Here is a 20,283-nt window from a genome sequence, read left to right as displayed (position 1 = left end):
GAATGTCGCATTAAATTGTCAATTTTACTTCGGTTTCGCGAAACTTTACTCACTGGAGAACAGACCCAGAAAGTAATAGATGTTTGAAGATAATTCTGCTGCAAGATGATGTACTGAAGAGCATCGCAGAATGTGTTCCATCGTCATTCAGAGGATTTGAGGAATAAAATTAACTGTCAGTTTTGCGTCGGATTTGAAAACTAGCTGACAAAACGAGATCTTCCGGTGACCAAGGCACCAATAGACCCTTGTAGATAGTTACGCTGGACATTGATGTATTGAATCGCGACGCTATTTGGGTGTTCCATCGTCAATACCAGGATCTGACAGTAAGAATTAACTGTGAGTTATGAGAGGGAGAAGAGAAACTTGACTGCCGAAGACTACGTCCATCTGGTACGAGGCAGCGTTAGACCCTCGGAAATAAGTCGGCTAGTGACCAATGTATTGAATCGCGACGCAATTTCTGTGTTGCATCGTCATTAGGATGGTGGGAATGTTGCAATTAACTGTCAAATTTGCGTCGGATTCCCGAAACTTTACTCCCAGGAGAACGATCATGTGGTGACCCAGGCAGTAATAGATGCTTGGAGATAAATCTGCTGGAAGACGATGTACTGAAAACCATCGCAGTATGTGTGTTCGACCGTAATTGAGAGGACGGGAGGAATAAAATTAACTGTCACTTTTGCGTCGGATTTGAAAACTAGCCTGACAAAACGCGACCATCCGGTGACCGAGGCACCAATAGACACTTGTAGATAGTTACGATAGACATCGATGTATTGAATCGCGACGCTATTTGTATGTTCCATCGTCAATACCAGGATCTGAGGGTAAGAATTAACTGTGAGTTTTGAGACGGATACAAGAAACTTGACTGCCAAATTGTACATCCATCTGGTGTTCGAGGCAGCATTAGAACTTCGGAGATAAGTCGGCTGGTGTCCAATGTATTGATTCCCGACGCAAGATGTGTGTTCTATCGTCATTAGGAGGGAGGGAATGTCGCAATAAATTGTCAATTTTACTTCGGATTTCCGAAACTTTACTCACAGGAGAACTGACCGAGGCAGTAACAGATGTTTGAAGATAAATCTGCTGCAAGACGATTTCCTTAACTGCATCACTGAATGTGTTCTATCGTTATGGAAAGGATGGGAGGAATAAAATTAACTGTCAGTTTTGCGTCGGTTTTGAAAACTAGATGACAAAACGCGACAGTCCGGCGACCGAGGCACAAATAGACCCTTGTAGATAGTTACGCTGGACATCGATGTAACGAATCATGACGCTATTTCTGTGTTGCAACGTCATTAGGATGGTGGGAATGTCGCTATTAATTGTCAAATTTTTGTCGGATTCCCGAAACTTTACTCGCAGGAGAACGACCCAGGCAGTAATAGATGGTTGGATATACATCTGCTGGAAGACGATCTTCTGAAACCCATCGCAGTATGTGTGTTCCACCGTAATTGAGAGGATGGGAGGAATAAAATTAACTGTCAGTTTTGCGTCGGATTTGAAAACTAGACTGACAAAACGCGACCATCTGGTGACCAAGACACCAATAGACCCTTGTAGATAGTTACGCTAGACATTGATGTATTGAATCGTGACGCTATTTATGTGTTCCAACGTCAACACCAGGATCTGTCGGTAAGAATTAACTGTGAGTTATGAGAGGGAGACAAGAAACTTGACTGCCAAATTGTACATCAGTCCGGTGATCGAGGCAGCATTAGAACGTCGGAGATAAGTTGGCTGGTGTCCAATGTATTGAATCGAAACGCAAGTTGTTTGTTCTATCGTCATTAGGAGGGCGGGAATATCGCATTAAATTGACAATTTTACTTTGGATTCGCGAAACTTTACTCAGTGGAGAACAGACCCAGGCAGTAATAGATGTTTGAAGATAATTCTGCTGCAAGACGATGTACTGAAGAGCATCGCAGAATGTGTTCCATCGTCATTGAGAGGATGGGAGGGATAATGTTAACTGTCAGTTTTGCGTCGGAATTGAAAACTAGATGACAAAACGTGACCACCCGGTGACCGAGGCACCAATAGACCATTGTAGATAGCTACGCTGGACATCGATGTATTGAATCGCGATGCTATTTGTGTGTTCCATCGTCAATACCAGGATCTGACGGTAAAAATTAACAGTGAGTTGTGAGAGGGAGAAGAGAAACTTGACTGCCGAAGAGTACGTCCACCTGGTATGGGGCAGCGTTGGACTTTCGGAGATAAGTCGGCTGGTGTCCAATGTATTGAATCGCGACGCAATTTCTGTGTTGCAACGCCATTAGGATGGTGGGGATGTCGCAATTAACTGTCAAATTTGCGTCGGATTCCCGAAACTTTACTCGCAGGAGAACGATCATGTGGTGACAAAGCCAGTAATAGATGCTTGGAGATAAATCTGGAGGAAGACGATGTATTGAAAACCATCGCAGTATGTGTGTATCACCGTAATTGAGAGGATGGGAGGAATAAAATTAACTCTCAGTTTTGCGACGGATTTGGAAACCTAGATTGACAAAACGTGACCACCCGGGACCGAGGCACCAATAGACCATTGTAGATAGATACGCTGGACATCGATGTATTGAATCACGACGGTATTTGTGTGTTCCATCGTCAATACCAGGATCTGAGGATAAGAATTAACTGTGAGTTTTGTGACGGAGAAAAGAAACTTGACTGCCAAATTGTACATCCATCTGGTGATCGAGTCGGCATTTGAACGTCGGAGGTAAGTCGGTTGGTGTCCAATGTATTGAATCCGGACGCATTTTGTGTGTTCTATCGTCATTAGGACTGCGGGAATGTCGCAATAAATTGTCAATTTTAATTCGGATTCGCGAAACATTACTCACAGGAGAACAGACCCAAAGAGTAATAGATGTTTGAAGATAATTCTGCTGCAAGACGATGTACTGAAGAGCATCGCAGAATGTGTTCCATCGTCATTGAGAGGATGGGAGGAATAAAATTAACTGTCAGTTTTGCATCGGATTTTAAAACTAGATAACAAAACGAGATCTTCCGGTGACCAAGGCACCAATAGACCCTTGAAGATAGTTACGCTGGACATCGATGAATTGAATCGCGACGCTATTTGTGTGTTCCATCGTCAATACCAGGATCTGACAGTAAGAATTAACTGTGAGTTATGAGAGGGAGAAGAGAAACTTGACTGCCGAAGAGTACCTCCATCTGGTACGAGGCAGCGTTAGACCCTCGGAAATAAGTCGTCTAGTGACCAATGTATTGTATCGCAACGCAATTTATGTGTTGCATCGTCTTTAGGATGGTTGGAATGTCGCAATTAACTGTCAAATTTGCGTCGGATTCCCGAAACTTTACTCGCAGGAGAACGATCATGTGGTGACCCAGGCAGTAATAGATGCTTGGAGATAAATCTGCTGGAAGACGATGTACTGAAAACCATCGCAATATGTGTGTTCCACCGTAATTGAGAGGACGGGAGGAATAAAATTAACTGTCAGTTTTGCGTCGGATTTGAAAACTAGCCTGACACAACGGGACCATCCGGTGACCGAGGCACCAATAGACCATTGTAGATAGTTACGCTAAACATCGATGTATTGAATGGCGACGCTACTTGTGTGTTCCATCGTCAATACCAGGATCTGATGGTAAGAACTAACTGTGAGTTTTGAGACGGAGACAAGAAACTAGACTGCCAAATTGTACATCCGTCCGGTGATCGTGGCAGCATTAGAACGTCGGAGATAAGTTGGCTGGTGTCCAATGTATTGAATCAAAACGCAAGTTGTGTGTTCTATCGTCATTAGGAGGGAGGGAATGTCGCAATAAATTGTCAATTTTACTTCGGATTTGCGAAACTTTACTCACAGGAGAACTCACCGAGGCAGTAACAGATGTTTGAAGATAAATCTGCTGCAAGACGATTTCCTTAACTGCATCACTGAATGTGTTCTATCGTTATGGAAAGGATGGGAGGAATAAAATTAACTGTCAGTTTTGCGTCGGTTTTGAAAACTAGATGACAAAACGCAACAGTCCGGCGACCGAGGCACAAATAGACCCTTGTAGATAGTTACGCTGGACATCGATGTAACGAATCGTGACGCTATTTCTGTGTTGCAACGTCATTAGGATGGTGGGAATGTCGCTATTAATTGTCAAATTTTTGTCGGATTCCCGAAACTTTACTCGCAGGAGAACGACCCAGGCAGTAATAGATGGTTGGATATACATCTGCTGGAAGACGATCTTCTGAAACCCATCGCAGTATGTGTGTTCCACCGTAATTGAGAGGATGGGAGGAATAAAATTAACTGTCAGTTTTGCGTCGGATTTGAAAACTAGACTGACAAAACGCGACCATCTGGTGACCAAGACACCAATAGACCCTTGTAGATAGTTACGCTAGACATTGATGTATTGAATCGTGACGCTATTTATGTGTTCCAACGTCAACACCAGGATCTGTCGGTAAGAATTAACTGTGAGTTATGAGAGGGAGACAAGAAACTTGACTGCCAAATTGTACATCAGTCCGGTGATCGAGGCAGCATTAGAACGTCGGAGATAAGTTGGCTGGTGTCCAATGTATTGAATCGAAACGCAAGTTGTTTGTTCTATCGTCATTAGGAGGGCGGGAATATCGCATTAAATTGACAATTTTACTTTGGATTCGCGAAACTTTACTCAGTGGAGAACAGACCCAGGCAGTAATAGATGTTTGAAGATAATTCTGCTGCAAGACGATGTACTGAAGAGCATCGCAGAATGTGTTCCATCGTCATTGAGAGGATGGGAGGGATAATGTTAACTGTCAGTTTTGCGTCGGATTTGAAAACTAGATGACAAAACGTGACCACCCGGTGACCGAGGCACCAATAGACCATTGTAGATAGCTACGCTGGACATCGATGTATTGAATCGCGATGCTATTTGTGTGTTCCATCGTCAATACCAGGATCTGACGGTAAAAATTAACAGTGAGTTGTGAGAGGGAGAAGAGAAACTTGACTGCCGAAGAGTACGTCCACCTGGTATGGGGCAGCGTTGGACTTTCGGAGATAAGTCGGCTGGTGTCCAATGTATTGAATCGCGACGCAATTTCTGTGTTGCAACGCCATTAGGATGGTGGGGATGTCGCAATTAACTGTCAAATTTGCGTCGGATTCCCGAAACTTTACTCGCAGGAGAACGATCATGTGGTGACAAAGCCAGTAATAGATGCTTGGAGATAAATCTGGAGGAAGACGATGTATTGAAAACCATCGCAGTATGTGTGTATCACCGTAATTGAGAGGATGGGAGGAATAAAATTAACTCTCAGTTTTGCGACGGATTTGGAAACCTAGATTGACAAAACGTGACCACCCGGGACCGAGGCACCAATAGACCATTGTAGATAGATACGCTGGACATCGATGTATTGAATCACGACGGTATTTGTGTGTTCCATCGTCAATACCAGGATCTGAGGATAAGAATTAACTGTGAGTTTTGTGACGGAGAAAAGAAACTTGACTGCCAAATTGTACATCCATCTGGTGATCGAGTCGGCATTAGAACGTCGGAGGTAAGTCGGTTGGTGTCCAATGTATTGAATCCGGACGCATTTTGTGTGTTCTATCGTCATTAGGACTGCGGGAATGTCGCAATAAATTGTCAATTTTAATTCGGATTCGCGAAACATTACTCACAGGAGAACAGACCCAAAGAGTAATAGATGTTTGAAGATAATTCTGCTGCAAGACGATGTACTGAAGAGCATCGCAGAATGTGTTCCATCGTCATTGAGAGGATGGGAGGAATAAAATTAACTGTCAGTTTTGCATCGGATTTTAAAACTAGATAACAAAACGAGATCTTCCGGTGACCAAGGCACCAATAGACCCTTGAAGATAGTTACGCTGGACATCGATGAATTGAATCGCGACGCTATTTGTGTGTTCCATCGTCAATACCAGGATCTGACAGTAAGAATTAACTGTGAGTTATGAGAGGGAGAAGAGAAACTTGACTGCCGAAGAGTACCTCCATCTGGTACGAGGCAGCGTTAGACCCTCGGAAATAAGTCGTCTAGTGACCAATGTATTGTATCGCAACGCAATTTATGTGTTGCATCGTCTTTAGGATGGTTGGAATGTCGCAATTAACTGTCAAATTTGCGTCGGATTCCCGAAACTTTACTCGCAGGAGAACGATCATGTGGTGACCCAGGCAGTAATAGATGCTTGGAGATAAATCTGCTGGAAGACGATGTACTGAAAACCATCGCAATATGTGTGTTCCACCGTAATTGAGAGGACGGGAGGAATAAAATTAACTGTCAGTTTTGCGTCGGATTTGAAAACTAGCCTGACACAACGGGACCATCCGGTGACCGAGGCACCAATAGACCATTGTAGATAGTTACGCTAAACATCGATGTATTGAATGGCGACGCTACTTGTGTGTTCCATCGTCAATACCAGGATCTGATGGTAAGAACTAACTGTGAGTTTTGAGACGGAGACAAGAAACTAGACTGCCAAATTGTACATCCGTCCGGTGATCGTGGCAGCATTAGAACGTCGGAGATAAGTTGGCTGGTGTCCAATGTATTGAATCAAAACGCAAGTTGTGTGTTCTATCGTCATTAGGAGGGAGGGAATGTCGCAATAAATTGTCAATTTTACTTCGGATTTGCGAAACTTTACTCACAGGAGAACTCACCGAGGCAGTAACAGATGTTTGAAGATAAATCTGCTGCAAGACGATTTCCTTAACTGCATCGCTGAATGTGTTCTATCGTTATGGAAAGGATGGGAGGAATAAAATTAACTGACAGTTTTGCGTCGGTTTTGAAAACTAGATGACAAAACGCGACCACCCGGTGACCGAGGCACCAATAGACCATTGTAGATAGCTACGCTCGACATCGATGTATTGAATCGCGACGCTACTTGTGTGTTCCATCGTCAATACCAGGATCTGATGGTAAGAACTAACTGTGAGTTTTGAGACGGAGACAAGAAACTTGACTGCCAAATTGTACATCCGTCCGGTGATCGTGGCAGCATTAGAACGTCGGAGATAAGTCGGCTGGTGTCCAATGTATTGAATCGAAACGCAAGTTGTTTGTTCTATCGTCATTAGGAGGGCGGGAATATCGCATTACATTGACAATTTTACTTTGGATTCGCGAAACTTTACTCACTGGAGAACAGACCCAGGCAGTAATAGATGTTTGAAGATAATTCTGCTGCAAGACGATGTACTGAAGAGCATCGCAGAATGTGTTCCATCGTCATTGAGAGGATGGAAGGGATAATGTTAACTGTCAGTTTTGCGTCGGAATTGAAAACTAGATGACAAAACGTGACCACCCGGTGACCGAGGCACCAATAGACCATTGTAGATAGCTACGCTGGACATCGATGTATTCAATCGCGACGCTACTTGTGTGTTCCATCGTCAATACCAGGATCTGATGGTAAGAACTAACTGTGAGTTTTGAGACGGAGACAAGAAACTAGACTGCCAAATTGTACATCCGTCCGGTGATCGTGGCAGCATTAGAACGTCGGAGATAAGTTGGCTGGTGTCCAATGTATTGAATCAAAACGCAAGTTGTGTGTTCTATCGTCATTAGGAAGGCGGGAATGTCGCATTAAATTGTCAATTTTACTTCGGTTTCGCGAAATTTTACTCACTGGAGAACAGACCCAGAAAGTAATAGATGTTTGAAGATAATTCTGCTGCAAGATGATGTACTGAAGAGCATCGCAGAATGTGTTCCATCGTCATTCAGAGGATTTGAGGAATAAAATTAACTGTCAGTTTTGCGTCGGATTTGAAAACTAGCTGACAAAACGAGATCTTCCGGTGACCAAGGCACCAATAGACCCTTGTAGATAGTTACGCTGGACATTGATGTATTGAATCGCGACGCTATTTGGGTGTTCCATCGTCAATACCAGGATCTGACAGTAAGAATTAACTGTGAGTTATGAGAGGGAGAAGAGAAACTTGACTGCCGAAGACTACGTCCATCTGGTACGAGGCAGCGTTAGACCCTCGGAAATAAGTCGGCTAGTGACCAATGTATTGAATCGCGACGCAATTTCTGTGTTGCATCGTCATTAGGATGGTGGGAATGTCGCAATTAACTGTCAAATTTGCGTCGGATTCCCGAAACTTTACTCCCAGGAGAACGACCATGTGGTGACCCAGGCAGTAATAGATGCTTGGAGATAAATCTGCTGGAAGACGATGTACTGAAAACCATCGCAGTATGTGTGTTCCACCGTAATTGAGAGAACGGGAGGAATAAAATTAACTGTCACTTTTGCGTCGGATTTGAAAACTAGCCTGACAAAACGCGACCATCCGGTGACCGAGGCACCAATAGACCCTTGTAGATAGTTACGATAGACATCGATGTATTGAATCGCGACGCTATTTGTATGTTCCATCGTCAATACCAGGATCTGAGGGTAAGAATTAACTGTGAGTTTTGAGACGGAGACAAGAAACTTGACTGCCAAATTGTACATCCATCTGGTGTTCGAGGCAGCATTAGAACTTCGGAGATAAGTCGGCTGGTGTCCAATGTATTGAATCCCGACGCAAGATGTGTGTTCTATCGTCATTAGGAGGGAGGGAATGTCGCAATAAATTGTCAATTTTACTTCGGATTTGCGAAACTTTACTCACAGGAGAACTGACCGAGGCAGTAACAGATGTTTGAAGATAAATCTGCTGCAAGACGATTTCCTTAACTGCATCACTGAATGTGTTCTATCGTTATGGAAAGGATGGGAGGAATAAAATTAACTGTCAGTTTTGCGTCGGTTTTGAAAACTAGATGACAAAACGCGACAGTCCGGCGACCGAGGCACAAATAGACCCTTGTAGATAGTTTCGCTGGACATCGATGTAACGAATCGTGACGCTATTTCTGTGTTGCAACGTCATTAGGATGGTGGGAATGTCGCTATTAATTGTCAAATTTTTGTCGGATTCCCGAAACTTTACTCGCAGGAGAACGATCATTTGGTGACCCAGGCAGTAATAGATGGTTGGATATACATCTGCTGGAAGACGATCTTCTGAAACCCATCGCAGTATGTGTGTTCCACCGTAATTGAGAGGATGGGAGGAATAAAATTAACTGTCAGTTTTGCGTCGGATTTGAAAACTAGACTGACAAAACGCGACCATCTGGTGACCAAGACACCAATGGACCCTTGTAGATAGTTACGCTAGACATTGATGTATTGAATCGTGACGCTATTTATGTGTTCCAACGTCAACACCAGGATCTGTCGGTAAGAATTAACTGTGAGTTATGAGAGGGAGACAAGAAACTTGACTGCCAAATTGTACATCAGTCCGGTGATCGAGGCAGCATTAGAACGTCGGAGATAAGTTGGCTGGTGTCCAATGTATTGAATCGAAACGCAAGTTGTTTGTTCTATCGTCATTAGGAGGGCGGGAATATCGCATTAAATTGACAATTTTACTTTGGATTCGCGAAACTTTACTCAGTGGAGAACAGACCCAGGCAGTAATAGATGTTTGAAGATAATTCTGCTGCAAGACGATGTACTGAAGAGCATCGCAGAATGTGTTCCATCGTCATTGAGAGGATGGGAGGGATAATGTTAACTGTCAGTTTTGCGTCGGAATTGAAAACTAGATGACAAAACGTGACCACCCGGTGACCGAGGCACCAATAGACCATTGTAGATAGCTACGCTGGACATCGATGTATTGAATCGCGATGCTATTTGTGTGTTCCATCGTCAATACCAGGATCTGACGGTAAAAATTAACAGTGAGTTGTGAGAGGGAGAAGAGAAACTTGACTGCCGAAGAGTACGTCCACCTGGTATGGGGCAGCGTTGGACTTTCGGAGATAAGTCGGCTGGTGTCCAATGTATTGAATCGCGACGCAATTTCTGTGTTGCAACGCCATTAGGATGGTGGGGATGTCGCAATTAACTGTCAAATTTGCGTCGGATTCCCGAAACTTTACTCGCAGGAGAACGATCATGTGGTGACAAAGCCAGTAATAGATGCTTGGAGATAAATCTGGAGGAAGACGATGTATTGAAAACCATCGCAGTATGTGTGTATCACCGTAATTGAGAGGATGGGAGGAATAAAATTAACTCTCAGTTTTGCGACGGATTTGGAAACCTAGATTGACAAAACGTGACCACCCGGGACCGAGGCACCAATAGACCATTGTAGATAGATACGCTGGACATCGATGTATTGAATCACGACGGTATTTGTGTGTTCCATCGTCAATACCAGGATCTGAGGATAAGAATTAACTGTGAGTTTTGTGATGGAGAAAAGATACTTGACTGCCAAATTGTACATCCATCTGGTGATCGAGTCGGCTTTAGAACGTCGGAGGTAAGTCGGTTGGTGTCCAATGTATTGAATCCGGACGCATTTTGTGTGTTCTATCGTCATTAGGACTGCGGGAATGTCGCAATAAATTGTCAATTTTAATTCGGATTCGCGAAACATTACTCACAGGAGAACAGACCCAAAGAGTAATAGATGTTTGAAGATAATTCTGCTGCAAGACGATGTACTGAAGAGCATCGCAGAATGTGTTCCATCGTCATTGAGAGGATGGGAGGAATAAAATTAACTGTCAGTTTTGCATCGGATTTTAAAACTAGATAACAAAACGAGATCTTCCGGTGACCAAGGCACCAATAGACCCTTGAAGATAGTTACGCTGGACATCGATGAATTGAATCGCGACGCTATTTGTGTGTTCCATCGTCAATACCAGGATCTGACAGTAAGAATTAACTGTGAGTTATGAGAGGGAGAAGAGAAACTTGACTGCCGAAGAGTACCTCCATCTGGTACGAGGCAGCGTTAGACCCTCGGAAATAAGTCGTCTAGTGACCAATGTATTGTATCGCAACGCAATTTATGTGTTGCATCGTCTGTAGGATGGTTGGAATGTCGCAATTAACTGTCAAATTTGCGTCGGATTCCCGAAACTTTACTCGCAGGAGAACGATCATGTGGTGACCCAGGCAGTAATAGATGCTTGGAGATAAATCTGCTGGAAGACGATGTACTGAAAACCATCGCAATATGTGTGTTCCACCGTAATTGAGAGGACGGGAGGAATAAAATTAACTGTCAGTTTTGCGTCGGATTTGAAAACTAGCCTGACACAACGGGACCATCCGGTGACCGAGGCACCAATAGACCATTGTAGATAGTTACGCTAAACATCGATGTATTGAATGGCGACGCTACTTGTGTGTTCCATCGTCAATACCAGGATCTGATGGTAAAAACTAACTGTGAGTTTTGAGACGGAGACAAGAAACTAGACTGCCAAATTGTACATCCGTCCGGTGATCGTGGCAGCATTAGAACGTCGGAGATAAGTTGGCTGGTGTCCAATGTATTGAATCAAAACGCAAGTTCTGTGTTCTATCGTCATTAGGAAGGCGGGAATGTCGCATTAAATTGTCAATTTTACTTCGGTTTCGCGAAACTTTACTCACTGGAGAACAGACCCAGAAAGTAATAGATGTTTGAAGATAATTCTGCTGCAAGATGATGTACTGAAGAGCATCGCAGAATGTGTTCCATCGTCATTGAGAGGATTTGAGGAATAAAATTAACTGTCAGTTTTGCGTCGAATTTGAAAACTAGACTTACAAAACGCGACCATCCTCTTAATTAAGAAGGAACACACATGCTGCGATGGTTTTCAGTACATCCTCTTCTAGCACATTTATCTCCAAGCATCTATTACTGCCTGGGTCACCAAATGATCGTTCTCCTGCGAGTAAAGTTTCGGGAATCCGACAAAAATTTGACAATTAATAGCGACATTCCCACCATCCTATTGACGTTGCAACACAGAATTAGCGTCACGATTCGTTACATCGATGTCCAGCGTAACTATCTACAAGGGTCTATTTGTGCCTCGGTCGCCGGATGGTCGCGTTTTGTCATCTAGTTTTCAAAACCGACGCAAAACTGACAGTTAATTTTATTCCTCCCATCCTTCCCATAACGACAGAACACATTCAGCGATGCAGTTAAGGAAATCGTCTTGCAGCAGATTTATCTTCAAACATCTGTTACTGCCTCGGTCAGTCCTCCTGTGAGTAAAGTTTCGCAAATCCGAAGTAAAATTGACAATTTATTGCGACATTCCCTCCCTCCTAATGACGGTAGAACACACATCTTGCGTCGGGATTCAATACATTGGACACCAGCCGACTTATCTCCGAAGTTCTAATGCTGCCTCGAACACCAGATGGATGTACAATTTGGCAGTCAAGTTTCTTGTCTCCGTCTCAAAACTCACAGTTAATTCTTACCCTCAGATCCTGGTATTGACGATGGAACATACAAATAGCGTCGCGATTCAATACATCGATGTCTATCGTAACTATCTACAAGGGTCTATTGGTGCCTCGGTCACCGGATGGTCGCGTTTTGTCAGGCTAGTTTTCAAATCCGACGCAAAAGTGGCAGTTAATTTTATTCCTCCCGTCCTCTCAATTACGGTGGAACACACATACTGCGATGGTTTTCAGAACGTCGTCTTCCAGCAGATTTATCTCCAAGCATGCCTGGGTCATCACATGATCGTTCTCCTGCAAGTAAAGTTTCGGGAATACGACGAAAATTTGACAGTTAATTGCGACAATCCCACCATCCCAATGACGTTGCTACACAGACATTGCGTCGCGATTCAATACATTGGTCAATAGCAGCCTTTTCTCCGAGGGTCAAACGCTGCCTCATACCAGATGGACGTACTCTTCGGCAGTCGAGTTTCTCTTCTCCCTCTCATATTTCACAGTTAATTCTTACCGGCAGATCCTGGTATTGAATATGGGACACACAAACAGCGTCGCGATTCAATACATCGATGTCCAGCGTAACTATCTACAAGGGTCTATTGGTGCCTCGGTCACCAGATCGTCGCGTTTTGTCAGTCTAGTTTCCAAACCCGACGCAAAACTGACAGATAATTTAATTCTTCCCATCATCTCAATGACGATGTAACACATTCTGCGATGCTCTTCAGTACATCGTCTTGCAGCAGAATTATCTTCAAACATCTATTACTGCCTGGGCAAGTTCTCCTGTGAGTAAAGTTTCGCAAATCTGAAGCAAAATTGACAATTTATTGCGATATTTCCGCCCAACTAATTACGATAGAACACACAAATTGCGTCGGGATTCAATACATTGGACACCAGCCGACTTATCCCAGACGTTCTAATGCTGCCTCGATCACCAGATGGATGTACAATTTGGCAGTCAATTTTCTTGTCTCCGTCTCAAAACTCACAGCTAATTCTTACCGTCAGATCCTGGTATTGACGATGGAACACACAAATAGCGTCGCGATTCAATACATAGATGTCCAGCGTAACTATATACAAGTGTCTATTGGTGCCTCGGTCACCGGATGGTCCCGTTTTGTCAGTCTAGTTTTCAAATCCGACGCAAAACTGACAGTTAATTTTATTCCTCCCATCCTCTCAATGACGATGGAACACATTCTTCGATGCTCTTCAGTACATCGTCTTGCAGTAGAATTATCTTCAAACATCTATTACTGCCTATCTCTGTTCTCCTGTGAGTAAACTTTCGCGAATCCGATGTAAAATTGACTATTTATTGCGACATTCCCGCCCTCCTAATGACGATAGAACACACAAATTGCGTCTGGATCAATACATTGAACACCAGCCTACTTAACTCCGACGTCCTAATGCTGCGTCGATCACCAGATGAATGTACAATTTGGCAGTCAAGTTTCTAGTCTCCGTCTCATAACTCACATTTAATTCTTACCGTCAGATCCTGTTATTGACGATGGAACGCACAAATATCGTCGCGATTCAATACATCGATTTCCAGCGTAACTATCTACAAGGGTCTATTGGTGCCTCGGTCACAGGATGGTGGCGTTTTGTCATCTAGTTTTCAAATCCGACGCAAAAATGACAGTTAATTTTATTCCTCCCATCCTCTCATTGACGATGGAACTCATTCTGCGATGCTCTTCAGTACATCGTCTTGCAGCAGAATTATCTTCAAACATCTATAACTGCCTTGGTCTGTTATCGTGTGAGTAAAGCTTCGCGAATCTGAAGTTAAATTGACAATTTATTGCGACACTCCTGTACTCCTAATGACGATAGAACACGCAGATTGCGTCGGGATTCAATACATTGGACACCAGCTGACTTATCTCCGACGTTATAATGCTGCCTCGATCACCAGCTGGATGTACAATTTGGCAGTCAAGTTTCTCGTCTCCGTCTCAAAACTCACAGTTAATACATACCGTCGGATCCTGGTACTGACGTTGTAGCACAAAAATGGCGTCGTGATTCAATACGTCGATGTCTAGCATAACTATCTGCAAGGGTCTATCGGTGGCTCGGTCACCGGATGGTCGCGTTTTGCCATCTAGTTTTCAAATCCGACGCAAAACTGACAGTTAATTTTATTCCTCCCTTCCTTTCAATTACGATGCAACAAACATACTGCGATGGTTTTCAGAACGTCGTCTTCCAGCAGATTTATCTCCGAGCATCTATTACTGCCTTGGTCACCACATGTCGTTCTCCTGCGAGTACAGTTTCTTGAACCGGACGCAAGTTTGACAGTTAATTGCGACATTCCCACTATCCTAATGATGTTGCAACACAGAATTTGCGTCGCGATTCAATACATTGGTCACTAGCCGACTTACCTCCGAGGGTCTAACGCTGCCTCATAGCAGATGGACGTACTGTTTGGCAGTCAAGTTTCGCTTCTCCCTCTCATAACTCGCAGCTAATTCTTACTGTCAGATCCTAGTATTGACGATGTAACACACAAATAGCGTCGTGATGCAATATATCGATGTCCAGCGTAACTACCTACAAGGGTCTATTGGTGCCTCGGTCACCGTATGGTCGCGTTTTGTCATATAGTTTTCAAATCCGACGCAAAACTGACAGTTATTTTTGTTCGTCCCATCCTCTCAATGACGATGGAACACATTCTGCGATGCTCTTCAGTGCATCGTCTTGAAGGAGAATTATCTTCAAACATCTATTACTGCCTGGGTGTGTTCTCCAGTGAGTAAAGTTTCGCGAATCCGAAGTAAAATTGACAATTTATTGCGACATTCCCGCCCTCCTAATGACGATAGAACACACAAATTGCGTTGGGATTCAATACATTAGACACCAGCCGACTTATCTCCGACGTTCTAATGCTGCCTCGATCACCAGATGGATGTACAATTTGGCAGTCAAGTTTCTTACCTCCGTCTCAAAAATCACAGTTAATTTACCGTCAAAGCCTGGTATTGACGATGGAACACACAAATAGCGTCGCGATTCAATACATCGATGTCTAGGGTAACTATTGGTGCCTCGGTCACCGGATGATCGCGTTTTCTCAGTCTAGTTTTCAAATCCGACGCAAAACTGACACATATTTTTACTCCTCCCATCCTCACAATTACGATGTAACACACATACTGCGATGGTTTTCAGAACATCGTCTTTAAGTAGATTTATCTACAAGCATCTATTACTGCCTGGGTCACCACATGATCGTTCTCCTGCGAGTAAAGTTTCGGGTATCCGACGCAAATTTGACAGTTAATTGCGACATTTCCACCATCCTAATGACGACGTAACACAGAAATTGCGTTGCGATTCAATACATTTGTTCCTAGCCGACTTATCTCCGAGGGTCTAACGCTGCCTCATACCAGATGGACGTACTCTTTGGCAGTCAAGTTTCTCTTCTTCCTCTCATAACTCACAGTTAATTCTTACTGTCAGATCCTGCTATTGACGATGGAACACGCAAATAGCGTCGCGATCCAATACATCGATGTCCAGCTTAACCATCTACAAGGGTCTATTGGTACCTTAGTCACGGGAAGATCTCGTTTTGTCATCTAGTTTTCAAATCCGACGCAGAATTGACAGTTAATTTTATTCCTCCCATCCTCTCAATTACGTTGGAACACACATACTGCGATGGTTTTCAGTAGATCGTCTTCCAGCAGATTTATCTCGTAGCATCTATTACTGCCTTGGTCACCACATGATCGTTCTCCTGCGAGTAAACTTTCGGGAATCCGACGCAAATTTTACGGTTAATTGTGACATTCCCACCATCCTAATGACGTTGCAACACAGAAATTGCGTCGCGATTCAATACATTGGTCATTAGCCGACTCATCTCCGAGGGTCTAACGCTGCCTCATACCAGATGGACGTACTCTTCGGCAGTCAAGTTTCTCTTCTCCCTCTCATAACTCACAGTTAATTCTTACCGTCAGATCCTGGTATTAACGATGCAACACACAAATAGCATTGCAATTCAATACATCGATGACCAGCATAACTATCTATAAGGGTCTATTGGTGCCTCGGTCACCGGATGGTCGCGTTTTGTCAGTCTAGTTTTCAAATCCGACGCAAAACTGACTGTTAATTTTATTCCTCCCATCCTCTCAATGACGATGGAACACATTCTGCGATGCTCTTCAGTACATCGTCTTGCAGTAGAATTATCTTTAAACATCTATTACTGCCTGGGTCACTTCACCTGTCAGTAAAGTTTCGGGAATCCGAAGTAAAATTGACAGTTTATTGCGACATTTCCGCCCTCCTAATGACGATAGAACACACAACTTGCGTCGGGGTTCAATACATTGGACATCAGCCGACTTATCTCCAACGTTCTAATGCTGCCTCGATCACCAAATGGATGTACAATTTGGCAGTCAAGTTTCTTTTATTCGTCTCAAAACTCACAGTTAATTTTTACCGTCAGATAATGGTATTGACGATGGAACACACAAATAGCGTCTATTGATGCCTCGGTCACCGGATGGTCGCGTATTGTCAGTCTAGTTTTCAAAATCGATGCAAAACTGACAGTTAATTTTATTTCGCCCATCCTCTCAATTACGGTGGAACACACATACTGCGATGGTTTTCAGTACATCGTCTTGAGGCAGAATTATCTTCAAACATCTATTACTGCCTGCGTCTGTTCTGTGAGTAAAGTTTCGCGAATCCGAAATAAAATTGACAATTTATTGCGTCATTCCCGCCCTCCTAATGACGATAGAGCACAAAAATTGCTTTGGGATTCAATACATTGGACAAAAGCCGACTTATCTCCAACATTCGAATGCTGCCTCGATCACCAAATGGATGTACAATTTGGCAGTCAAGTTTCTTTTTTTAGTCTCAAAACTCACATTTAATTTTTACCGTCAGATAATGGTATTGACGATGGAACACACAAATAGTGTCTATTGATGCCTCGGTCACCGGATGGTCGCGTTTTGTCAGTCTAGTTTTCAAAATCGACGCAAAACTGACAGTTAATTTTATACCTCCCATCCTCTCAATTACGGTGGAACACAAATACTGCGATGGTTTTCAGTACATCGTCTTCCAGCAGATTTATCTCCAAGCATCTATTACTGCCTGGGTCACCACATGATCGTTCTCCTGTGAGAAAAATTTCGGGAATCGAACGAAAATTTGACAGTTAATTGCGACATTCCCACCTTCCTAATGACGTTGCAACACAGAAATTACGTCGCGATTCAATAGATTGATCGTTAGCAGACTCTTCTCCGAGGGTCTAACGGTGCCTCATAACAGATGAAGGTACTCTTTGTCAGACAAGTTTCTTTTCTCCCTCTCATAACTCACAGTTAATTCTTACCGTCACATCCTGGTATTGACGATGGAATACACAAATAGCGTCGCTATTCAATACATCGATGTCTAGCGTAACTATCTACAAGGGTCTATTGGTGACTCGATCTCAGTCTAGTTTTCAAATCCGACGCAAAACTGACAATTCATTTTATTCCTCCCATCCTCTCAATGACGATGGAACACATTCTGCGATGCTCTTCAGTACATCGTCTAGCAGCAGAATTATCTTAAAACATCTATTACTGCCTGGCTCTGTTCTCCTATGAGTAAGGTTTCGCGAATCCGAGGTAAGATTGACAATTAATTGCGACATTCCCGCCCTCCTAATGACGATAGGACACACAACTTGCTTCGGGATTCAATACATTGGACACCAGCCGACTTATCTCCGACGTTCTAATGCTGCTCGATCATAATTTGGCAGTCAAGTTTCTTGTCTTCGTCTCAAAACTAACAGTTAATTCTTACCGTCAGGTCCTGGTATTGACGATGGAACACACAAATAGCGTCCATTGATGCCTCGGTCACAGGATGGTCCTGTTTTGTCTGTCTAGTTTTCAAATCCGACGCAAAAATGACAGTTAATTTTTTCATCACATCCTCTCAATTACGGTGGAACACACATCCTGCGATGGTTTTCAGTACATCGTCTTCCAGCATATTTATCTCCAAGCAACTATTACTGCCTTGGTAACAACATGATCGTTCTCCCGCGTGTAAAGTTTCAGGAATCCGACGCGAATTTGACAGTTAGTTGCGACATTCCCACCATCCTAATGACAATGCAACACAGAAATTGTGTCGCAATTCAATACATTGGTCACTAGCCGACTTGTTAAAGAGGGTCTAACGCTGCCTCATACCACATGGACGTACTCTTCGGCAGTCAAGTTTCTCTTCTCCCTCTCGTAACTCACTGTTAATTCTTACCGTCAGATCCTGGTATTGACGATGGAACACACAAATAACGTCGCGATTAAATACATCGACGTCCAGAGTAACTATCTACAATGGTCTAATGTTGTCTCGGTAACCGGATGGTCGCGTGTTGTCATCCAGTTTTCAAATCCGACACAAAACTGACAGTTAATTTTATTCCTCCCATCCTCTCAATGACAATGGAACACATTCTGCGATGCTCTTCAGTACACCGTCTTGAGGCAGAATTATCTTCAAACATCTATTACTGCCTGCGTCTGTTCTGTGAGTAAAGTTTCACGAATCCGAAGTAAAATTGACAATTTATTGCGTCATTCCCGCCCTCCTAATGACGATAGAACAAAAAAATTGCTTTGGGATTCAATACATTGGACAAAAGCCGACTTATCTCCAACATTCGAATGCTGCCTCGATCACCAAATGGATGTACAATTTGGCAGTCAAGTTTCTTTTATTCGTCTCAAAACTCACAGTTAATTTTTACCGTCAGATAATGGTATTGACGATGGAACACACAAATAGCGTCTATTGATGCCTCGGTCACCGGATGGTCGCGTTTTGTCAGTCTAGTTTTCAAAATCGACGCAAAACTGACAGTTAATTTTATTTCTCCCATCCTCTCAATTACGGTGGAACACACATACTGCGATGGTTTTCAGTACATCGTCTTCCAGCAGATTTATCTCCAAGCATCTATTACTGCCTGGGTCACCACATGATCGTTCTCCTGTGAGATAATTTCGGGAATTGAACGAAAATTTGACAGTTAATTGCGACATTCCCACCATCCTAATGACGTTGCAACACAGAAATTACGTCGCGATTCAATAGATTGATCATTAGCCGACTCTTCTCCGAGGGTCTAACGGTGCCTCATAACAGATGAAGGTACTCTTTGTCAGTCAAGTTCTTTTCTCCCTCTCATAACTCACAGTTAGTTCTTACCGTCACATCCTGGTATTGACGATGGAATACACAAATAGCGTCGCTATTCAATTCATCGATGTCTAGCGTAACTATCTACAAGGGTCTTTGGTGACTCGATCTCCGGATGGTCGCGTTTTGTCAGTCTAGTTTTCAAATCCGACGCAAAACTGACAATTCATTTTATTCCTCCCATCCTCTCAATGAAAATGGAACACATTCTGCGATGCTCTTCAGTACATCGTCTTGCAGCAGAATTATCTTCATACATCTATTACTCCCTGGGTCTGTACTCCTGTGAGTAAAGTTTCGCGGTTCCGAAGTAACATTAACAATTTATTGCAACATTCCCGCCCTCATAATGACGATAGAACACACAACTTGCGTCGGGATTCTATACATTGGACACCAGCCGACTTATCTCCGACGTTCTAATGCTGCCTCTATCACCAGATGGATGTACAAATTTGGCAGTCAAGTTTCTTGTCTCCGTCTCAAAACTCACAGTCAATTCTTACCGTCAGATCCTTGTATTGACGATGGAACACACAAATAGCGTCGCGATTCAATACATCGATGTCCAGCGTAACTATCTACAATGGTCTACTAGTGCCTCGGTCACCGGATGGTCGAGTTTTTTCAGTCTAAT

Source organism: Schistocerca gregaria, chromosome 1 (genome assembly GCF_023897955.1).
Source record: "Schistocerca gregaria isolate iqSchGreg1 chromosome 1, iqSchGreg1.2, whole genome shotgun sequence".
NCBI classification, from domain to species: Eukaryota; Metazoa; Arthropoda; class Insecta; order Orthoptera; family Acrididae; genus Schistocerca; species Schistocerca gregaria.
Note: the sequence above shows the minus strand (reverse complement) of the source record.